The following is an 8,003-nucleotide window of genomic DNA, read 5'->3' as shown; positions in this document are numbered from 1 at the left end:
AAATATTTGTGTCGGTGTGTCTTTATAGTAAGTGAATTTTTTACACCCATGGTGAATCAATAACTGAGCAAGAATTATAGTACAGTACTCTATTTTGACCATAACATGCAGAGGTCAGCTTATCTTGTGTTTTTTCACAGGAAGATTACTAAAAGATGTGGCATCATATGGTATAAACGATAATTTGCTATTTTTTACAGTATAATCACAGTCAAGAGATGTAAGCCTGGACTTGTGCACCATGCAGTGAGTGGTGATGAAGCTGACTCATAGATGGCGCGGGTGGCAGCATCACTCCGCTAGTTGCTCCTCCGGGTAAACAACGCCCTGGTGACTCAGGTCGACGCAGTTTTGGTTGCACGGAAGATAATTGTCAAGAGCCTCAAGCGTCCCGTGAACTTATACAGGATACAATATATTCTGGTGATACAGCCCCGTGAACTTATACAGGATACAATATATTCTGGTGATACAGCAGGGAGGTTTTAATCTTTCTGACTCGCCCATGACGTACAGCAACAGTAGAACAGGAGCTGCTGTGCACCGGCCTATTGCACAATGTAAGTCCACTTAACCAAGGTTAATTTAGGGAAGTCATCCAAAGAGTATTTCCATTATGGTCCGCGATAAATAGATCCTTAGTCATTAAAATTACCATCCACTTTTGTGTTGCCAAGGTGTAGAAAACGGCTACCACCAAAAGTTGTTTGTTGATTTTGGTATACTAATTGTTTTGATTATTTTAAGTATATTAATAGAGATGACAACTTTCTATTATGATTTTAAGTATATTTTTGTTATTTACTCTATCCCGCTCCTCCCGGCGCCATTTTTGTTGTTTATCTCTCGCTAATTCCCTCGTTTCTATAAATAATATTGGTGACTCTTCCACGTATTCCTCCTCGCCATTGCTGATTTATATCAACCTTAAGTTGTTTAACACATAAATTAACACGATAATGCATAGAACCTGACCTAACATACCCAACCTATGGGTATGTTAGGTCAGGTGTTCTCTGCATATTGTCTTTTGTGTTTAATATGATAGTAAATTTGTATAAGCGCACCCAACTTTGTTGGAAGTCAAAAAATAAATTTTTCAAGTGTATTTGTGTGTGTTTAGATCGGTTATGACCTTCATTTCCGTCGGAAATTTTCCGTTTTTTTTTTCTCAACTTTTTGTTGCTGGGGCGTTTTCCGAAAAAAAAAATAATGGCTAAGCGAATACAAAATGAAAAAAAGAAAACACCAGAAAAACATAAACCAAACCAAACCTAACCGACTCACCATGTGATGGAATCACTAATTCTTACCCTATTGGCCTGGTTCTCGTGCGTCATTGGAGTTACCACAATGCCTCATATGTTGGTCTGGACATTTACATTCGTTCTTGCACTTAAGACACTTTACTGAGGTCGGGAGAACACCATGAGATCGATAAATTGCTATAATTTCTTCTTTTTTAAAAAAAAAATTGCCATTAACTCCATATAATTGAAGTGACACCCATCGCAGACTTCCATGGTCAGAAATGAATTTGAATTTCGAAATATGAGACCCGAAATAAAAATTAATTTTGATTGGCCCAAAAATACCTTTAATTAAACTAAAAATCATTTTAATTGGTTGCAAAAAACAAAACTCTTGATTGGCCGCGTGACGTGTACGGGAACGCATGCGGGTGATGATTTATGAAGGAGACACGCAGTGTGGGAGGTGAGGTAGACGATAATGGTGGAAGATTAATGGAAGAAAATAGAAAATTTTGGATACTCTATCTCCGTTATTATACATTTGTGTCGGTAATGTAATAGATTAAAATTATCTTGTAATTAGACGTCTTGTATGATACTAGATTAGGGGTAGGAATGTCCGGTGCAAAAGTGTAATAATACCAATATGATGTTAGTGTGTAGAAAAAATTTCAACCAATTCAGACAAGTCCTTCTGGTGGTAGCCGTTATCTACACCTTTACCTTTTGCACCAATACGCTGCCTCGTCAAAGAAGAGAACATTCAAGGTGATACTCTCTATTTTTTAATAGATTTTATGTTCGTTAGCTCGTGTTTGTTAACTATTTAAAGGTAAATTTATGGCGACTTCTGTAATGCAAACACCATCAATTCTTTGGCTTTTTCAATCAATTAAATGGTACTATGATTTCAGGCTTGATGATGATGTAGGAGATATTGAAGAAGCTGTTGGTGATAATTATGAAGTGGCAATGGTGAGATGACCTGGTGAAATGAGAGATGAACCCTCGTCCTCCCTGTGGTGAAATGAGAGATGATCCCTCGTCCTCCCTGTGGCGACATGACCTGGTGAAATGAGAGATTAACCCTCGTCCTCCCTGTGGTGAAATAAGAGATTAACCCTCGTCCTCCCTGTGGTGAAATGAGAGATTAACCCTCGTCCTCCCTGCGTCGCCTCAGTAGGTAAGAGCAACCTCTAAATTATATGTTAACATTTTATATAACTCAATAATTATATCAGTAAGTTTGTTTAGCACATAATTTTTTGTTATTAATGATGAAAATACTTATATAGTTTATTCTTGTTTACCTTAACTAACTAAAACTTTATTATTAGTTTATTACCATGAAATTGGGTAATTTGGTGACGTACTTAATTCAGTGTTAATGTCTTATATTTAACATAAACCAAACCTAATATATCAAACTTTGTCATACTTGAAGGTAAGGTATTGTAAGATGGTTAGGTTAGGTTGGGTTTGGTTGAGTGGTTTGGTTGGTCGGGTTAAGTTTGGCTGGTTAGTTTGTTTGGTTTGTTAGGTTAAGTTTGGTTGGTTGATGATTTGTGGCTTTTAGACAGAGTTGTAAAGTAACAAAATAAATGTTACTTGAGTATTGTACTCGAGTAACATTTTTGGGTGTTTACTTTTTAAAAATTACTACTACAGGTTGTACCACTCTATAGTCCGGCATTCTGTGGTCCGGAACGATTTTAGTTTGTCCAATAGGTAGATAGGCAGTTTTTTTTTTTTTTTACTAATCTGAATTATTATTATTATTACAGGAGTATTAAATTTTTGCCCCTCAGGCCCCAATGTGGGTCAGTGACCTATGCCCTGGTGGGCTAATCCCCTTAAAAAAAAAGCAGCGAGAAATTAAGGTTTGTTTATATCCGGCAGTTCGGTTGCTCTCTCTCTCTCTCTCTCTCTGCTTGTCTATACAGAGTACAACATTTAACCCTTCAATATATATGAGGCAGTAAATAAGTGTTGCTTTCATATTCTTATGTAGAGTAATGACGATATATTTTCACGTGCGCAATTACATACGAGCAGTCTCACTTTTTTTTTTACCATTAATGGTTAGCTACTTATATTGTTCCATTTGTTAACATTAAATAACATTACAAGTACTTCAAGCAACCATATTCATTTTTTACATTAATTTTACTACAGGTAGTTCTGCTATAACGCGATAATTGTGTTCTTGTAAAATATCGTGTTATAGAAAATCGCGTAATAGAAATAACAGGGCTTATGGAGAAAATAGGGTTAGGTGCAGATTACTCAAAATCGAAAAAATTTAGTAGTTAGCCTAACACAAAGGATAGCACAGTCTAAATAAATGTTACATTCATATCTAATAATGAAATCATACAGTAAATGTAATACTTTACCTTGAAAAAATATGAATGTAACTTGATGGGGGAGAAGGGTGATTTTGAGGTTGATAACATCGAGCTTCTCTTCAAGTGTTATATCCTTTCTTTTACGATCATCACCGGGAATTCTATCACCAGAACGCTTCTTGGAGATATTCTTCTTTACCATATTCACAGTTAATACCACAAAATTGGAGAAATAGTAAGCAAAAATCGCGTTATAGCAAACAAGCGTTCACGTTATACAAATATCGTTCCTAATTCATAAATCGCGTTAGAGCAAATTCTCGTTATCAAAACACGCGAGGAAAGAACTCACTGTACAGCTAAACTCAGGGTCTTATTTTCTTCAGTTTTATATGTAGAACCAATCAGTCACTGGTTTCGTAAGCTTTAACATAAACAATGCCGGCAGCCGTCTCGTCTCCTCTAATATTCCACGTATTATTAATAAATTGTATTGTTAATTTTGCACACACGTACATTAATTCAATAAAAACAAATTCAGAAACATTAATTAAAATATATATGAACAGTAAATAAGTGTTGCTTTCATATTCTTATGTAAAGTAATGACGATATGTTTTCACGTGTGTGCATGCGCACTTACATATGCGATCTCTCTTTTTCTTGCATTATATTATCGCAGTTTTTACTTTTTATCCTTCGCCACTGATCGGGCTTGTTAGCCGCCAAGGATCGCCCACCACTCTTTCCTATATTCTTCACCAAAGGCTCAGCACTGCCTCACCACGCACTGCTGGTGCACTGCCCCTGAAATGCAGCCTGAACCCGCCTCCAGGTTGGTCAAGTCTTCTTGAAAGAGCTCACACTGTGTGCCGTCACAACACTTTCTGGTAGATTGTTCCAAGAGGCTTACAACCTCACCTGAAAAAGTTTGCCTCAAGTCGACTGTGGCGGCTTTTCAATCTTGAGCTGTGACTCCCTCAGGGCGAAAGGCCCGCCAGCTCCAAGTGGCAGACACCTAACTGAGTAGTGCCCCCTGAGATGTTTATAAATCCCTCAACTAGGTCCTGCTCTGCCTCAGGTATAAGCTAGGCAAGTTCAGGCGCCCCAATCTCGCAGGGTAGCTGAGATGCCGAAGTGCAGGCACCAGCTTGGTGGCCCTCCTTTGAACATTTTCAACCAACTGACAGTCCCTAGCATATCTCGGGGACCAGATGGGGTGACAGTACTCCAGATGGGGAAGCACTTCACTCCTGAAGATCGTCACGAGGGACGGACCGTCTAGATATCTGAACGACCTTCTTATAAGACCCAATAATTTATTTGCCTGATTTACCTTCTTCTCACAATGGCCCGAGAACTTCAGCTCATTGTCAACATACACACCTAGGTCCTTCTCACACACAGTCTCAACTAGCACATTTTCTTCATCCCGTTGGGACATATGGTACGCCTCCTTACCGTTGGTACGCCCCAGGTGCATCCTCTTACACTTCGTGACATTGAATCTCAGCAGCCATTCCTTCGACCATTCCTGGAGCCCACAGAGGTCCTTCTGCAGCTCTTCACAGTCCGCTTGGTTCTTAATTTCCCGAAATAACTTGCCATCATCGGCAAACATTTGTATGGAGGAGGGTACAACGTCAGGCATATCATTTATGAAACAAACAAACAACAGCGGGCCCAATACACTACCCTGCGGTACCCCACTTGTTACAGGTACAGATGACGATTTCGTGCCATTAATCACCACACATTGCTTGCGGTCATGTAGAAAGTCTTCTATCCACGCTAGGACATTTCCCCGAATTCCGTACCCTTCCAGTTTGATTTTCAGCCTTTCGTGGGGTACACTGTCGAAAGCCTTGGCAAAATCTAGGTAAATATTGTCTATATTACCACCCCGTTCTAGAATATGGGTCCAAATATCCAATACCTTGAGCAATTGTGTCAAGCAAGAGCGCCCCGGCATAAAACCGTGTTGGCAATCTTTTACAAGGTTGTTTCGTAGTAGATGTTCCATCGCTGCATCTCTGATAATACTCTCAAGTACTTTACATATTATGCTGGTCAGGCTCACCGGTCTATAGTTGTTCGTGGAGTGCCTATCGCCCTTCTTGAAGATAGGACTCACATAAGCCACTTTCCATTCACTGGGGACCATTTGTTCATCCAGGCATTTACAAAACAGAATCATCAGGGGCTCTGCAAGCTCGTTGCACAGCTCCCTTAGCACTCTAGGATGCACCATGTCAGGTCCAGGACTCTTATGGACCTTTAGCCTGGACAGTTTATTTCTAATACCCTCTTCTGTGAACACAATGTGGGTCAGTGCTGTGTCGAACCGTCTGTCCTCAAACGCAGGAAGGTTAGTTGCATCCTCTCTTGTGAACACTGAGGAAAAGAAGCTGTTCAACGCCTCAGCTTTATCCTGGTCAGAATTGCGTAACTACCATCTTCAAGCCTCAGGTCTGATACTCTACCGCGTTTTCAATTTCGACTTTGCATAGCGTAAAACGCCTTTGGGTTTGACTTGACTCGGTGCAACCAGCCTTTGGAACTCCTTTTTCAGCCCTCCTACACTCTATCGTTAGCTACTTCTATTGTTCCATTTATTAACATTAAATAATATTACTTAAAACAACCATATTAATTTTACTACAGCTACAACCAAGGTCTTATTTTCTTCAGTTTTATATGTAGAACCAGTCAGTCACTGGTTTTGTAATCAACGAAAACAATGCTGTGTCATTTCCTCGTGTGTTTTAATATTCTACGTATTATTAATGAATTGTATTGCTCATTTTGCACACATAAACATAAATACAATAAAAAAGACATTCAGTACATAAGAGAAATGACGCTGTTTACACGATTATGCACGTCGTCTGCACGTTGGCGGGCCGTTCAAACCCGTCGAAATTCAAGTTTCCGCCGTCAAAATTTTTATTTATTTATTTTTGTGTGTGTTCCAATAAAATACGTTAAGAATTAAAAACTCGCGAAATTTGAGAAGGTTCTATACGACATTTAACCCTTCAATATGTCTTCAAAGAGACCATGACGCAGAGAAAGTGGTGCTAGTGCTTCCAGGCATAAGCACAAGTCACTATCTATCCAGGAAAAGGGTGAATTTCCATGGTCCGGCACCGGTCAGGTCCCGAGGTTGCCGGACTAGAGAGGTACAACCTGTACTTGGAAATTATAAATAAAATAATTTGTAGAATTTTCTGTGGCCAAAAATACTGTTTTATTTTAAATCCCAGTCAAATAACCTGTGGTTATTAAGCCGGATACTGGTCAAATAACCCCTGCCTATAATATAATAGTTTTACAGTGCAGTGTTGTGTATTATACAGTACATAGTTAATTTTCTTATTTCCAGGAAGTTTCAAGGACCAACAACACATCTCGGTATGACAAGCTAAGACTCGACTAAACAAACTGATGAAACACCTCTGACCTGTGGGACACACTTGTATGTGATGCCATCAACAGCAACTGATGAAACACCTCTGACCTGTGGGAGGTGAGACTTATACAGATATTCTGTTACTTAATATCATGTTATCTAATGCTTGTGTTTATGTACTGTACAGTACTGTAGTATTTAAAACATGAATTACACTGTGCCAGTAAATTATAAATCCTCTTTATACTGTATGCCTTTTCTCAAGAATATCGGCTAACTTTATAATTTAAGCATTTTATCGTTCACTTTCCAGAAAAGAAAACATCCAGTAACAGTATTCCCAATCAAAATTGCTGACCCCTTATCTTGTGTTTGAGTACATGAGGGCATGGCATAGATTTTGTTTAAATTTCATACAAAGATGCTCTTTTATATGCTGATTAAGAATATAGATTTAAAATACAGGTAGTTCTGCTATAACGCGATAATTGTGTTCTTGTAAAATATCGTGTTATAGAAAATCGCGTAATAGAAATAACAGGGCTTGGTGGAGAAAATAGGGTTAGGTGCAGATTACTCGAAACGAAAAATTTAGTAGTTAGCCTAACACAAAGGATAGCACAGTCTAAATAAATGTTACATTCATATCTAATAATGAAATCATACAGTAAATTTAACACTCTTACTCCCTTTGAAAAATATGAATGTAACTCTTGATGGGGAGAAGGGTGGATTTCGGTGCTGATAACATCGATTTCTCTTCAAGTGTTATATCCTTTACGATAAGCTAATCACCGGGAATTTATCATCAGAACGCTTTGAGATATTCTTCTTACCTCATATTCACAGTTAATACCACAAAATTGGTAAAATAGTAAGCCAAAATCGCTATATAGCAAACAAGCGTTCGCTATACAAATATTGTTCAATTCATAAATCGCTATAGGAGCAAATTCAAGTATCAAAACATCGCTGCTATAGCAGAACTCA

At 38.4% G+C, this 8,003-nt stretch overlaps 1 long non-coding RNA gene across 1 annotated transcript; it reads left to right on the top strand.

Moving 5' to 3' along the window:
- The first annotated feature begins 2,385 nt into the window (after positions 1-2,385).
- On the top strand, positions 2,386-7,130 carry LOC121874432. The gene is made up of 2 exons (XR_006090420.1): positions 2,386-2,436; positions 6,987-7,130. It is a non-coding gene; the product is annotated as an uncharacterized LOC121874432 (long non-coding RNA).
- The last annotated feature ends 873 nt before the right edge of the window (positions 7,131-8,003 follow it).

This window comes from Homarus americanus, unplaced genomic scaffold, assembly GCF_018991925.1.
Source record: "Homarus americanus isolate GMGI-L3 unplaced genomic scaffold, GMGI_Hamer_2.0 scaffold32644, whole genome shotgun sequence".
In the NCBI taxonomy this organism is placed as follows: domain Eukaryota; kingdom Metazoa; phylum Arthropoda; class Malacostraca; order Decapoda; family Nephropidae; genus Homarus; species Homarus americanus.
Note: the sequence above shows the minus strand (reverse complement) of the source record. Positions and strands in the feature narration are given on the sequence as shown.